A 16,313-nucleotide genomic window follows, 5' to 3' on the forward strand; every position below is an offset into this window, starting at 1 on the left:
CTTCTGTGGCTCGTCTTCAGGGAGTCCCAGTACCAAGGTGTTATCCTTGTGGTTGTGGAGGGGGGTTAGTCAAGGGGAAGGGAACTGTTCAAGGTAATGAAGAGTGTAACACTGATACCACGTGGCCCCATGTGTCGTGGGATGGGCTGTGTAGGATTGTGAGACATAGTAAAAGAGTAACAATGGGAAGAACAGTGCGTACTTCCTGGAAAGGGAGAGTAATAGATGACACCGGATTTTGTGTGTGCAGTACACACTTGGTGGCCCTGCTGGGGACTCTTTGAGTCACTTTTTCCATTCCCAGCCTCTGGAAGGGAAGGGAGTACGGCTTCTTCCGGACAAACTGAGGAACAGCGTGACTATTTTTCTTGGCATGCCTGGGACCGCAGAATTCCTATACTGGCACATACCCTGGGCACTCGAGCCCTACAAGCTTGCCCTGGCTCCGACTGGGTGCTGCGGGCGGGGAAGCATCGGTCAGCCCCCACTACGCATGTGTCCAGTGTACCCGCTGCGCTCCATTGGGTGTGAAGGATTGCAGGTCCGGAGGGAAAGAAGGGCGGAAGAGCATCCCAGGGACAAGACGCGAAGGATGGAGATGCATTTCTGTGGAACGCGAGTCCTTTTCTCCCTCTGCCCCAGAACCTCCTGTTTCTCGCTTTCCCTGACGTATACACTTTCTGCTTCTCTGTACGTTTGTCTCCTAGCGTGTCTAACGTTCCGTTCCGGCGCAGCTCGCTTCCCTCTAATCCCTTGCAGACTGCAGCTGTCAGTTCAAGTCCCGCCCCGCCCCGCCCCGCCCCTCGAGGGCACCGAGCGCGACAGGAAACCCCGCCCCTGGACAGCATCCGCGATCCTGCAGCGCCACTTGGAGGGAACTGCGGGAAACTCTCTCCCTCCGGGTCGCGCGCCCCTGATTAACTCCGCCCCCAGGGCGGGACCAATCACTGCTCTTCTGAGCTCCTGGCTGGTCTCCAACGCTGGCGCCCGCGCGTTGCTTAGCAACCAGCCTGTGTGCCCTCCCTGCGAGTCCCTCGCCAGCGTGGGCACACCAATTTCCACTAGCCACTATAAATAAGAAAGCGGCAAGCCTGGGGTGTTAATAGGGCCTGTCCCTGCGGGTTATCGCGACCTACATTATAAAACCCTGCAAGAATTAAATACTTTCATAGGGCATGACTACTTTAGTAATTAGAGAAAAATGATAGAAGTATAATTATGTAAACATACACACTGTAAACATTATGTGTACCACTCATTCCAGTAAACAGTTCAAAAAGCATCTCTGAAGGAGGGAAAAGAGTATGCAATTAAATACCATAGAGTTCAGGGACCAGCGTGGAGACGGGAAATGAGAAATTCTCCAGAAATACTTTGGCAAATATGCGACCACACCCGGTGCCCGGCTCCGGCCACCGCCCCTAAGCAACCGCAAGGCCGGGAGGGGCGAAATCGCTTCCTAGCAACCCAGTCACTCACGCCTTGGCCCACCAATTCCAATTGTGCTGGGACCGGAATGAGGGCAGACAGGCAGGAGCCTGGTGCATCACACGTACTGGGGCTCACTGAATCCTGTGAGCTACGCGATGCTATCCCCATTGTACTGAAGGGAACACTGAGGCTCTGAAAGGTTAAATGTTTGCAGCAATTTTCGCAGAGCCCGGCTTCCGAGAGGGAGCTGCTGGGGGAGAGGTGGCTTCCCAGAGCGCCCCCCTGCCCCAGGGACGTCAGACCCCCTCGCCCACACAGGGTCTGTACTGGGTTAAGAGGAGAGAGCCGAGGAGGCACGGTAATGGCAGAGAGGCGACCAAAGTTTCCTCGCTCGCTGTGGCTAAAGGACTATGGGAGGGGAGACGGCGAGCCTGGAGGGTAGCGCAGTGTGACAGGAGGACCCGGGGAAGGCCTGTAGGGAGGGGGCTCTGCTCCTCCCCGAGGCGCCCGAGTTTGCAGGCCGGTCTTCTGGGGGCCGATGCGAGACCTCGCTAGGGCAGGAGGGACGGCCGGCTGCTGCCCTCCGGCCGGCTCTCGGCGCCCGCAGCCCGGCAAAGCCGCCAGGACGGCGGGCCTGGCCGTCGGCCCAGAGCTCTCCCGGCTGACACTGGCTCTCCCCAGACGGCTCATTAGCGGCTATCTCGGGCCCAAGCCGGCGGGGGGGGAGGACTGGGCGGGCAAGGCGCCATCTGCGGGTTTCGGGAAGGGCGGTCTGCGGTTCCGGGCGGGAGCTGCCTGGGTCTGCCTTCCCGTCTCCTCGCATCCCCACGGTCCCTCCCCGTCATTCTGTATCCTCCCGCCTCCCGCTTGTGGGCGACGCAGAGGGTCCCGAGTGTGTGTGAGGAAGGAGGCTCAGGGCGCCCCCTTTCCTCTCGTTGAATTGGCATCGGGGTACGTCTGAAACCCAGATCCCAGGAGTGTGGGCCGAGCCTCAGGGCGGGCACAGAAACACTGACCCAGGGGCTCTGGTGCGGGAGGGGACGTTAGCCATACCCACATCCAGTTAGGGGCACAGAGGATACGCCGCCCGGCGCTCGGGCCCCCTTTATATTGCCAAGAACCAGTCGCCCCCTCTCGGGCTCCGCGCGCTCCCTGCTTTCCTGTCATTGGCAGGAAGGTAGGGCTTGTCGGATTGGCCTGTATTCAGACAGTGATGGATGGCTCCCCGCTGATTGGACTGCGGCCTGGCGGGTGTCACTGCCTGTGGGCGCGGATTGGCGGAGGCGGGGGCAGCCAGGCCAAGGGAGTAGGGGTGGGACTCCGGGTGGAGGGGGGGGGCGGTGACTGGGGACCTGCCTGAGGCTCAAACTTTCTGCTCCCTCAAGCTCCTTTTGAAACTCTACTATATTTTTAGGAGGAAAAAAATCTTACCTCAGAAGTCCCAATAGCTACCCATTAACTCCGGAACCCGAGGTAGGCAAATAATTTACCCAAAGCAGATTGGGTACAACCCTACGAGGCCACCTTTCCCCCCCCCAAACCTGTGTCTCATCCTTTCAACAGTATGCATCCATTCATTTCAATATTTGAGTGTTTATCACGAACCAGAGAAAGGGAAGAAGAAAGGGAGGGAGACTGATTGGGAAGCGATTGGGGCCAACAGGACAATGGGGTGAAGGTGGGGGATTGAAAAGAGGGAAGGGATTTGAGAGAGATTTCAAGGTAGAAATACCTTTAAAACTCAAATGATGTTCTATAGCTTGATCTGAGTAGTGGTAAAAATTCGCAGCACTATGTTTAAGATTTGTGCTCTTTGCTCTAGGTGAGTCATACTTAAATAAGGAAAAAAAATTAATCAAATGGCTACCAAACTATCATTCTATCACCATTTGTATGGTCCTAAACTGTTCCCTATTCATCTCTGCCAACAAAAAATGGAAAATAATCTCAATGAAATGGCAGTGGTTGTGAAACAAATGTGGAATTTATACTGTACATGTAGATGAGTGCCATCCCTTAAAATGGTCTCTTTGGAAAGAAAAGCAGTGTTACAAAAAAAAAAAGTAGTAAAATTAAATTCTTTTTTGGAATGAATTCTTTCAACAGACATTTCCTCAGTGGCTTTTCTGAGGCAGGCACCTTGCTGGGAGTTGGTGGGAGCTTCTAAAATGAATTGGAAGACAGTTCCTGATTCAAGGAGATTACAGCTTGTCTGGGAACAAACTTGTGTATGCAGATAATGAAATTATAAACATTCATAGACTAGGTTCACAGAGGAGATGGTGTATTACACAGTATTTGACAGAAAGAAGATGGGAAAAGAGACACTAAAAGGGAGCAATAATATAAGCAAAGCTAAGATGTGTAGAAGCCCTATCTTGTTTAAGGGATTAAACAAGTAGGCAAATGTCACCCAAATGGAGGATGAAGGGGGCATGGCTGGATAACTGGGATGTATTGAGACATGAAGCTTCTCCCTAGACAGGTCACAACTGGATCACAGAGGGCAAGAAATGCCATGCTAAAAAATAACTACCATTTACTGAGTTTCCTACTCTGTAAAAAAATACTATTATCCTCAAAACAACCTAAGGAAGTAGTTGTTGTGAGTCCTATTTTACAAATGAAGAAACTGAAGGCCTAAGAGCTTAAATAATTTGTCTAGGACACAGAGGTGAGATTTAAACCCATTCCCGACTTACTCCATTATCCAGTGCTCTTCTTGCCAAACGCAGAGCTAAAGAGCTTGGCTTGTATTCTGAAGTTAATAGGGAGCCATTGAAGATTTTCAAGTGGTTAAATGGTATCAGGTCTGTGCTTTGAGAGCAAAATTCTGCCAGCAACATGAGATATGAATTGAAGAAGGGAATAGGGTCATTTTATGACCCACAGAAGGAAATTATTTTCATTAGTCACTTCTCATTCTTTATCTAAAACAGTGCCACCCAGCTTGATCATTGATCCTTTTCACCAAGCAGTTTGAAAAAAATCAAGTCCATTCTCAGAGCTTTTGAATTGGCTCAGCTAATTTCAGGCAATCATGCTGAAAGAAGTCTTCTAAATGTCTTCATTTGGACATTTAGATTCTGAAAAATATGTTAAATAATAATAAATCCACTTTGTAACTGATGTATTTGGTGCTCTCTTATCATCCCTACCAACTCCTACTCTGAAAATAGATACACACCCACCCACCCCCACACACACCCCAGACCAAATGACAGAAAAAGTGGCAGGAGAGATCTGATTCCATTTGAATAGATCCACAATTTCTCTTTATCTAGATACGTGATTTTTAAGGCATTGAAAATATGTATCTTATTCTCATGGCTGCCAATGAAGTCTTATCTAGAAGAACTTAAGGATAGAAGAAGATCCTGGAAGTCATGACGTCTATACTCCTGCCTCCAGGCAACTTCTTTGTGACTGATAGGGTTCCTGGGATGGGTATGTTGGGAACTGTGGAGATTTGGCTTCAGTAGTGGAATGATTGGTAGAAGCTGGCTTCAACTGCTTCTGGGTCTCATTGGGTTGGGGACCCTCCTACCACTCCAGAGTGACGGCCCTGTGTTCAGAAGTTGGAGAGTTCCTGGAACATTCCTTCCGGGGGGGGGGGGCTGGAAAAAGTACAGAATTCAGAACTTGGTACGGGGGAAGATAGGAGATAAAAACAGACCAAAAAATATCTCACAGGCTCTGTGGATGGCCTCAAGAAGAAGCTGCTCTCACAGCTCTGCCCAGAAGATGGCGCTATAAGGCAAGACCCACTTCCATCCTTCTTAGAGGGACTGGGATCAAAGATTGGACAGTGGAAAGATCTGGAAGAACTGTATCTAGAGGGCATCTGCTTCCTACCTGGTGGCAGTTATCCTACAGAGCCCTGAGCATCGGAGTCTATTCCTAGAGCTCGATCCCCTAGACCACAGAGGAGAATCGTAACGGTGAGGGCAAGAGACTCTGGGAGCCCCCCACAGCAATTGCACTGAGGAAACAGGGCCTCCAAGGAATAAGCTGTCAAGAAAACCAGACCCCCTCCAACTCTTCTGAATGACCCCAGGGTAGCTGGGAGGTTGAGGAAGGATGTTGAGGGGCTTGGGCATTAAATAAATCTTATACTCTGAGGGAGAAAGAAGAAGTTTGTTGGTTCTGGGAAAGCAAGCTGGAGTAGACCCTCAGATGAGGAAATTAAAGCTCAGTGGATGACTTGCTCAATGTCACACAACTAACAAGTGGCAGAGCCAGGGCAGGAATGAACGTTTCCTGAAACCCTGCTCATCCTCTCTGCCCCACTGCATGCTTTCTACACAGCATCAGAATCTAACATTCAGAAATATAATTTCCTTGACAAAGAGTGCCTTCCTGGGCAATGAAAGAAAAATAGCAGAGCTTTTGACTCAAAACCCCAATTCACAATTTTCTTTGCATGTTTTTAATCAGCTTTATTGAGTATAATTTACATACATTAAAATGCATCCATTTTAAGTCTACAGTTCAATGAATATTGACAACCGTATACAGATATTGTGTACAGTTTCTAGGAAAACCAACTCCAATAGTATGTTTTCGATAATTAATAAATGCCTACCATCCACTGCATTTATTTTCAGACAAAGAAAGAATTTATGTACCAAATAGCTTCACACACAGGTTTCTTTTAATATGATTCATGTAAAAAGTTCACATTTGTCAAGTGCGCTTTAAAAGAAATGTTTCCTCCACATACATAATTTGATTTGCACTGCCTGCCTCTATGAGGTTGGCAGGTATTGTCATCGCTACTCGACAGGTGGGGAAACTGAGGCTCAGCTGAGCAGGAGGCTGCTCTCTGGTCCCAGGAGCAGTGAGGTCTGAGTCCGAGTGTGGGCTTGCCTTTGAAGAAAGGCTTCTCTTCTGTTCGGGCACTGCCCTGGGCCCCGAGGGCCTGCCCCTGCTATGCGCTGCCCCATCTTGGCTGACAAAATGGCTGAGATTGGACTACTGGGTGGGTAGTGGTGTGAGGAGAGGAAGGAGATGGGAAATCAGATGCACTTCCTCAGATTCCAGCAGAAACTTTGAGGGCAGTAGTGAAAGAATCAGAGAAGGTAAGAATCCTGGAAAATTTGACAGAATACACCTGGATCCAAGAATCAGGATGCAGGAAGTCTGCTTTTATGCATCAAAGACGAAACAATGCATTCTGAAGGCTGGAGAACAGGCCAGGATGCTAGGCCAGGTGTAGAGTTTCCAGGGACTGAGATGCATACTATGACATCCTGAAAACCTGAAGAACAAATGTGTGGGCCTCTAGCTCTGTATCCATTTTGTTCTGGGGGTGCATTTGGGGTATCCTTTTTTTTTTAGGTTCTATCTGAATAAATGAAGAGAAACTAGGGTGCAGCACCAGGTAGGAAAGAGGCAAATAGGGGTGGGAAGGCAAGGAGGAAATAGCAGAAGAGAGGCAAGTAAGGCTGGGGTCTGAGAGATGGCTCAGGGCTTGATAAGTCTCTTTCTTGCCTGTCCCACTGGGAGTGCATGTGCACGAAAGCACACACACACACACCCCACTCCAAGCCTGGGCCGCTCCAAAGGATGTTCAGCTTAAAGCTCAGATCCTGGGGTGTCCCCAGGGCAGATCGACTTAAGGGACCTATTTGTAGTGTCAAAGGCCCTGAGGCTGCTGTATGCAAGCTGCTTAGTAGGGCTCTGGGTCACAAGAGAAATAAGAAGCTTCTTTGGTGACAATCTTTCTCCTCCTCTTTCTATCTTTTTTTTTCTTCCACTTTCCTTAAACCTGCTGAATCCCTTAGGCAGCTGGGATCAACATAAGCTAGAGACTGATCCGTGTACAAGGGAAACGGGAGCCTAGAAACAGCAGAGCCTGGGAGAGGTATCCGTGTACAGGGCAAATGAGGGGAGCCTGGAAACAGCTGAATCTGGGGAGATGGAACAGCCTAGTGAGAGAGCAAAGGGGTCCTGGAAACTGCCGAACCCAGAGAGGCCAATTTGTGTACCGGAGAAACAAGGGGGAACCTGGAAACAGCAGGATCTAGGGAGACAGCTTGTGTACAGGAGGCAGAGAGAGAGATAGAGAAGCCTGAAAACAGTTGAATCTGGGGAGGTAGATTCGTGTGCAGGGGAAACAAGGAGAGATTGGAAACTACACAATCTGGGGAAATGCATCAGAGTACAGAGGAAGCTGGGCAGCCTGAAAACAGGGTCTCTCAGGGGATGGGCCTGTTTGGGATTGCGGTGGGAAGAAGGGGAGCCTGGGGAATCGGATGAGGCAGGTGGGATGCAGGGGAGACAGGCAAGCACAGGCATGAAGCCAGAGTGGTGGTTATATGGAATGGGGAGCCCAATGGAACCCCTTCCCAGCAGGCTTGAGTTACACCCCTGTGCAGCCTCTTCATCCAGACAGGCAGGGCAAGGGAACAGATCTCCAAAGCAGACCCATGATTTCACAGGGCAAGACAAGAAGAAAGGTCTTTGTGGGCAGTTGCTGCCCTGGTCCTAAGACAAGTAGGTGTCCATTACCTAGGTCTGCTCCTTCCTGAGCCTAAGTCTGGAATTCCCTAAGGAAGCTGAGGAGGTGGGAGAGGAGAGGGGGATGAGGAGGCTGAAGGAGCTGTGGCCCCCGCCTGCCTTCTTCTCTACCCCTCTCTGACAGGGACAAGCCTCTTTCTCCCTTTCCACCAGCCAGCCTGACCTCTCCCCCATGGTTCACTTCTGAGTGACAGACAGACAAAGACAGAGCTGCAGACAATCCACTGAGGGAGGCCCCACAAAAGCTCCCTCCCCACCCACTACCCCCTGAGAGAGGCCCTGGGCCAGCCAGGTCCAATGGGAGCTGTCATCCCAGTGGAGCTGTCTTCAGGTGAAAGGCCTTTAGGAGACAGGGTGACTAGGGGCTTGGAAAGACTTGAGATATTTGGGATTCTGCTTGTGCCTCTTGGAAACCAGGGGTTCCCAGCCGGTTGCCTCTGAGAGAGAAGAGGGAGGGGGGTCAGCAGCCTCCATAACAGAAAATGCAACGTGATTCCACCGTTCGCTAGCTTTGGGATCTTTGGACAAATTATAGTCCCTCTCTGGGTCTCAGTTTTCTCGTCTGTGAAATGAAGGATTATTCTAGATCTCTAAAGGCCCTTCTAGCTCTAGTATGAGGATACTTAGTCAACTCAGAGGAACAGGAGCCCAGAGTAGCATTTCTTCTCATTCGCTGCTACTGCTCAGGACTTTGCAGCAAACACTGGGCCCAAGGCTGGCATATGGAATGTCGTGGGAGTGTTTAAGCAAGCTTTCCCTGGCACTGATAGCTCTTCTGGAACAAGTGTGGTTCCATTTCTCACCACTCCAAGGGGGTCGCTCCCCATAAGTGAAATTATTTTTTACTCCATCCACCTTGGGCTTCCTTGCTTGTGATTTAGTTTGGAATGTGGGATCTGTACCCAGAATCTAATCCTCCTCTCCTGAATGTTTTGTCCTGCTTCCATGCTGCCCTCACTCCCAGCCCCTCTGTCCTCCTAAGCGTCCCTTGACTACATTGTTGTTGTTGCTGTTGTGAGCTGTCAAGTCGATTCTGACTCATAGCAACACTATAGGACAGAGTAGAACTCTCCCATAGGGTTTCCAAGGCTGTAATCTTTATGGGAGCAGACTGCTAAATCATTCTCCCCATGAGTGGAGCAGCTGATGGATTGGAACCACAGACCTTTTGGTTAGCCACCTAGCACTTTAACCACTGCACCACCAGGGCTCCTTCCTTGCCTATGATAAAAAATAAAAATAAAACCCACTGCTGTGGAGTTGATTCTGACACATAGGCCTCTGTTATTACCCCGCCCTGATGTCAGGGATGTTGGGAAAGGGTGCCTTTGGTTAGAATCTTGTAATGAAGCCTCAGAGTCTCAGAGACGGGACGCTGCTCCCCAACAGAAAGCCTAGTAGGTTCCCCAGGGCCCTGCATGCCTCACTGAAGAACCACACCCTCCCCACTACCAAGCCTGGAGAAGGGACACAGAGTATCACTGGCAAGGCTGCTTATTGGGAAGGCATCTGAGACCACCTATAAACAAGCCACACTGAACCTGGGAGCATCATGGGAAGCAGTGTGTCTGTGTGTGTCTGTGTGTCTATGTGTGCTGGGAAAGGGGCTAAAGTAACCATTGGCCTAACTCAGGCCAGGCCTCCAACATTTGAGTACCAGGCCTGTGCCTCACCACTCCCCCCCTCAGTATGAGAAACCACGGGCTTTAGCTCCCACACATAGCTTGGGAGTTGACCCCCCAGAAACCCTCCCCACCTCCAGTCAGTGCAGAATAAATCATTTCTAGCACTTTCGGAATCCAAGAGTCCGGTACAGAGGAAGGGAAAGGGAACTATGGTTGCCTGCCTCACCTCTCTTGGGGACCGCAGGTGACCTGCCTCAACATAATCAAAAAGGGGAGGGGAGGATAGTACTCTTCTAGAGACTGTGCTGGGAGCCGGACCTCAGAGGTCCAGTGCCATCAAGGATGGCCTCGGGTGCACAGAACCTTTTCGGAACTTGGGCCAGTCATTCCCAAACCCTGGGCGGGTGTGCAGAGCCTCGCTTGCACTCTGCCTTCCTCAGCACCATCACGGATGTGCGAGTCGTTCTTAACGAGTCCCAGAGATGTGGGCGCTGGAGAGGTTGTGGGCTGGGCAGAGGAGGGTGGGCTCGGCCAGGCCAAGGGGAGAGAGAAGGGGGAGGGGAACTGATTAAAATCCGGGCCGTATGGCGAACGCGGCGGAGATGGAGGTAATCACTGAGCGGGCGAGACAGCGGGCTCGGCGACAGCAGGCGGCCCGGCCGTCGCCATGGCAACCGCGGCCTCCGGGGCGCGCGGCTCGGCGCAGCTCCGCGTCCGCGGCGGAACATCTGCTTTGCACCGGGCTGCTGGGAGCCGGGGGGCGCGGGCGCGGCCGTTCCCCCCACCCCGCAAAACAGAAACAAATTAGGCCAACTGTCCAATGAGGGGCCGCAAATGTATTTATTAATGCGAGGGAAAGGTTGTTCCGGAGCGCAGTTTGATTAATGTTTGAGTCTTCAGCTTGTCAGTCTGGTTTTGTCTCCTGCAAAAGGGGGAAAGGGAGGGGCTGCTTGGGGGGCTGGTCGGGGAGTGGGGAGGAGAGAGACAACAAAGCGGGAGGGGATGTTAATAGCCAAATAGGCTCTTTTTCATGTTTCCCCCAGCCTGCCACCCTTGATTGATGGCTCAGACAGAGACCGGAGCGCATCAGGGAGATGCGAGCCCCTTCGGAGAGATGGGGGAATGGAGGGAGAGGGGGGCCACTGGAGCCTGGCTGGGGTCTGTGGAGGGGGAACTCCCGGAGGGCTGAAAGGAAAGAAATGGCACCAGAAAACGGGCACCGCCTGAGGAAAATTGCACAAACTGTTTACAAGCCGCCCCTCCTACCGTGTTTGCAACCTCTGGGCGCCCGGAGCCAGCACGGGGGTTGGAGGGTAAGGGTATTTGTAGCCTCTAGCATTACAAGGAGGGGCCTGAAACTTTCACCCCAGGGTTAGGGGTGAGAGAAGGCAGATGCACAGAAGACTACGGCTTAGAATTCTCCTTCCTCTTTCCTCCATTGTTCTCTTTTCTTTCCTCTCACCCATCTGCAATGTTTTCCATTTTCATTTTTTGCTCCATCTTTACTCCTCTTTGTCTCTTCTTCTATTGTTTCTTTCTTCCATCTTCCCGCCCTGTCTTGGTGACATCAGCTGGCTTCAAAAGGGACTGCCTTGCTGAGATGTCTTCTGTGAACACAGTCTGAACACACATAATGTTTCTTATTTTCTGTCTTTTCTTTTCTGGAGTAATAGGGAAATGGAGAGCCCCAGTGGAACCCCTAACTTGACCCAAATGGTGAGAAAACACAGCCTCACTCCTCTTTTGCCCTCCCAGAAAATCCTTCTCAGTCCCAGGCCCCCAGAAATGTGGGGTGGAAACTGAAAAATTTACAAATTTCTGGCTTGGCCTGGGATTCAGAAACAAAGGCAAGGGTCTGTAAAACTTAGATTCCCCTGAGATTAGAGGCTTCCTCTGTGCTATTGTTTACCAAAAAATGAAATAAGAAGAAAGTAACCCTTAAAAAAAAAAAACCCTCAGGCCAGGCCAAATTCTTAACATGACTTTGAAGCTGATTTTACCTTCTCTTACAAGAAGGGACAGAATCTATACATGAGAAGAGCTTTGCGACAGTAAAGTTATTAGACTCTAAAGAAGATGGCTTGGGCAGATCAGAGCCCTACTTTCCCTGGTTGATTTTCATCTATTATCATCAACATCACAACTATTATTATTTAACATCTTTTAAGTGGGGGAGAGGGAGAGCTGTCCTCTTCAAATGTAGCATAACACAGTGGTTAGGAAGAGTGTGAGCTCTGGAATGGAACTATCTGGGTCGAACACTGGTTTTTCCACTCACTAGCTGGGTGACCATGTGGCAATTACCTAACCTCTCTAAGCCTCAGCTTTTCTCATCAGTAAAATGGGGATTTTAATTGTACCAAGATCACCAGGTTGTGGAAGGAGTAAATGAGATAATCCATATAAAGTATTTGGAACTGTGATGGTTATTATGTGCTCAATATACTTTGGCTGTTAATATTATAGACCCTTTTCAAATAAATTCTATGATCAACAGCACTGAACATACATTATGTTCCAGCTATTTTTTTTATATAAATGGCATTACATTAAACATAAGATGGGAAGAGAGATAAAACATGGCCCTGGTCTTGAAGGGCTGGCAGTCTTTCTGATGAGGAAGAGTAGATGCATTTCAAATTACCAATCACACAGGAGCCATGCACCAAGCATCAAATACATGATACAGATGCCAAATGCTTTCAACACTCAGGTCCCAGGGAAGGGTTGCAGGACTTGGAGGAAGGGGTCCTCCCAAAAGCAGCCATGGAGCCCAGGTATTTAAGGAAGTGAGGGTGGAGTTGAGTGGAACAGGGCGGGGAATGGCATCAGCAAAGCCCAAGAAGATGGCTTGCTCATGCATGAGTGAGTTTGGCTGGATCTGAAATGGAAACACAAGGAGAGACTTAAACACAGGTCCCAGGCATTTGGATTTTATCTTGTGTCTTTTAGGGAGCTATTGAAAGTATGAGAATGAGAGTGTAAAATTATATATATATATATATATATATATATATATATATATATATATATATATATAAGAGTGTAATATATATATATATTTTTTTTTTTAAGGGAAGATTTACCTAGTGGTAGTATATAGAATGAATTGGTTAGGAGAGAAACTGGAGACCAGGAAACCAGTAAGGAGACTGGATGAGGAGGACCTGGCTCAGAACGGAGAGGAAAGAATACATGTGATGAAACGAAAAAGTTTGGTAACTGACTGATTGTTAGGAAGAGAGGGAGAAGGAGAGGGATTAAGCACTAAGCTCTAAGGCTTTGAACCTGAATGATGGGGAAGAAATCTACAGAAACGTAATTTGGTCAACATGAACTTGAGTTCTGATTGGAGTCCAGGTTGCTTTAGTTTGGCAGAACACCATACAGCCTGCTGCCAGGTACTTGTTGATGTAGTTTCCTGTTTATTAGGTTTCCATTATGGTATGGGTATGGTGGGAAGTCCACATTATCCCCCTTCCATCACTCCATCATGTATTTGAGTTGTTGGTAATTGATGACCCTGTACACCTTCATTTGTCTTCTTGCCTCCCTCATGACCAATGAGTTAAGGGTTCAGCCTATGGCAAGTATAAATACCCTTTTTGGCGGGCTAAACCTGAGGTTCAGCTCCATTAGCCCAAGACTTTAACCAACGAGCCAGGAAGAACATGTCTGTCACATAGGCCCTGTTCTCTGGGAGCAGAAACTCTAAGATGGTGTGTAGCTTGACTATGAAGTAATGAGGCAAATTTATAAGCAAATGCCCTAGGAGTCATTCTGTCTTTGAGGATATTCCCTTCAAAGTAATCTCACCAGAAGGCGGCACTTGTCCCAAGGGCTTCCATTGCTTAAAATATTTGGGAAAGCTTCATAGGAATTACTTTCAGAGTCCATGGCACATCTGTTTTGCTATCCTCAGAGGTTCCAAATCTTCATCCTTTGAAGGTAGGACGTTAAACCGTTTTTCTTAGGTTGGCATTTTTCAATAGGTTCCAAACTGTTTTTAGCAAAGGCAAAAGTATTAAAACCATAGCCTCCTGCTAAAGTATCATGACAACTGAATGCCATGTATGATCCTGATTGGATCTTGGACTGAAGGGGAGGGGGTACAGGGATGAGGATAGCTATAAGGGACATTATAATAATAATATTAATATAATATAATCATAGTACCAATGTTATATGTCTTGATTTTACAACTGTACTGTGGTTGTGTAAGGGAATGCCCTCGTCCTTAGGAAATACACACTAAAGTGTCTATTTATTGGGGGAACAGGGACCTGGTGTCTTCAACTCACTCTTGAAGAGTTCAGGAAAAAATATGCATGTATATAAGTGTACAGATAGAATAAAGCAAGTAGGGCTAAAGGTAAACATTTGATGAAAATGTGTTTCATCAAATGGGTAAAGAGCATACAGGGGTACTTGGCACTATTATTAATATTCTTTGGTAAGTTTGAAATTGTATCAAAATAAAAAGTTACCAAAAACAAAGTAAAACAAAAACCCAGTTATAACCTCCATTTGAAGAGAGACATCATTTAGATATTCCTTCTTTCAAAATAGTTCTCTTGGGAGGCACAATACTCTTTAACAGTTTTATCTGGGATCGGATGAAAACATGGAAGACAAACCCATCAGATTTGTGGATGACACAGAGCTGGAGGAGAGAATTAATATTTTGGGTGACAGTCTGGTAATTTCAGAAGATCTTAGTGGGATGAGGACATTGGATCAAATTGACCACAGTTAAACATGGCAGGTGCTCCATCAGTGTTAGTTGAATTGAACGAAACGAATTTAAGAGTTAAGTGCTAAGATTTATACTCATCACCCAAAGAGTTAACTCCAGGAGAATGAGGGAAGATACGGCTTAAGGGTGGCATATACCAAAAACAACAATAAGTTCGGTTAACTGTAACCTCAAAATGCTGATATGATAAAGGAGCTACTATGATCTGTGGCTGCCATAGAAATTAATAGATTCTGAGCTGCATTAAAAGAAATACTGTCTCCAGAACAAGGGAGGTGATAGTCTTTCTCTATCCTGTGTCGAAGAGAACTTAATCTAGAGCATTTCATGTAGGTCTGGGGTACCATTTATAAATAAAGGGACTGCTAATGAAAACTGATATAGAGAGAAAGAATAGTGAGAATCTGAAGTGAGAACATTTGAGGAATAGCTGAAGCAACTAGGGTTGATTAAGCTGAAGGAGAAAAGTCTCAGGGGGTCTCATCGGCTGTCTTTTAGACGTTTGATTGACAGCTGGACCTGAACGAATGACATTTGCCATAGCTTCACAAGATCAGAATAGGACAGAAGGGTTGAAATTACAGGAAGGCAGTGTTTAGCTTAATATGAGGAAGAATTTTCTAAACATTAAAACAATCCGCTTTTCCTCAGCTGCCGCTAAGGTGCTTGGTTCTTCCAAGGAAGCTAAGGCCACATTGGGGTGAAGCCCTCACTTCATCCGGCGACTAGCACTGCGCCGGGCACCCGCCAGCCCAGCACTGTGGCGCCATGGCCTACGTCTACGAGCTCGCCTGCCTCTGCTCCGCCCTCATTCTGTAGGACGACGAGGTGACCCTGACGGAGGTTAAGATCAATACCCTCATTAAAGCAGCCGGTGTAAACGTGGAATCTTTCTGGCCTGGCTTGCTTGCAAAGGCCCTGGCTAATGTCAACGTTGGGAGCCTGATCTGCAACGTAGGGGCTGGTGGACCTGCCAGAGCAGCTGGCCCTGCACCAGCTGGAGGACCTGCCCCCTCCACAGCTGCTGCCCCAGCTGAGGAGAAGAAAGTAGAAGCAAACAAAGAGGAATCTGAAGAGTCTGATGATGACATGGGCTTTGGTCTTTTTGACTAAACCCCTTTGTAATGTGTTCAATAAAAACCTAAATTCTTTGCTGCTGTTGATCTTTCCACTGTTTGGTAATGTGGCCTGCAAAGATTGTCTTGCCTCTTTTACCATGACATAGTAGCTGTTTTTTTTCCCTGCCCCCACCCCCATGTGGGAGATCTTAACACCATCACCTCAAGTTACAGCATTAAGGACAGGGCTGGGGGGAGGAAGGATCTGTAGACTGCCGACCCTCTGTGGCAGATTGGTGGCTGCTGCATCTGTAGGGTTTAATTCATACCTAGTGAGTATGTACTGTCCCTCAGCAAATGCTCGGTTTTCACAGCAATATTGAAGCAGTGGGGAAGATTCAGTTAAGTTCTCAGCTGCACCAATGAGATAAAAGAAGAATTCAAATGTGTATTTTGAGAAACTAACAAAGTTAATAGCTTGGAATAGAAATTGATTCACTTTACAAAATGCCAAGACATGCAAGACTCACTGGTCACTGCTGAACCGCTTCAAGTTCCTTAAATGGCCTTCAGGGTCCTGGAAAGGAGGGACAAAATCTAAGGGTTGGTTGGGATAGTAGGAAAGAACAAAGGTTCTCGAGCAGAGCAGGAGAAACACAATAGAAGAATTCAGACCTTGACTGGCTTTAATCTAGAGTCTCCACTAAATGCCAGTGCACTTGGTGCCTGTGTTATGTACAATATCTAGGATTTAATGTTAGGGCAGAGGCCCGAGGGCCTTAACGTACTTGCTGAAGTAGCAGGCTTCCAAAGAGTCTCCTAAGTTGTACTTGACTAACTTCTGAAGCTTCTCTGACTGCTTTCAGTGTTAAAAAGTCTAATAAAGAAGCATTCTGGAAAAAAAAAAAATCCAAACATCTC

At 48.1% G+C, this 16,313-nt stretch overlaps 1 pseudogene; it reads left to right on the plus strand.

The window, feature by feature from the left end:
- The first annotated feature begins 15,102 nt into the window (after positions 1–15,102).
- On the plus strand, positions 15,103–15,471 carry LOC126062697 (60S acidic ribosomal protein P1-like; annotated as a pseudogene).
- Positions 15,472–16,313: the final 842 nt, after the last annotated feature.

The sequence above is a fragment of the Elephas maximus genome, chromosome 19 (genome assembly GCF_024166365.1).
Source record: "Elephas maximus indicus isolate mEleMax1 chromosome 19, mEleMax1 primary haplotype, whole genome shotgun sequence".
NCBI classification, from domain to species: Eukaryota; Metazoa; Chordata; class Mammalia; order Proboscidea; family Elephantidae; genus Elephas; species Elephas maximus.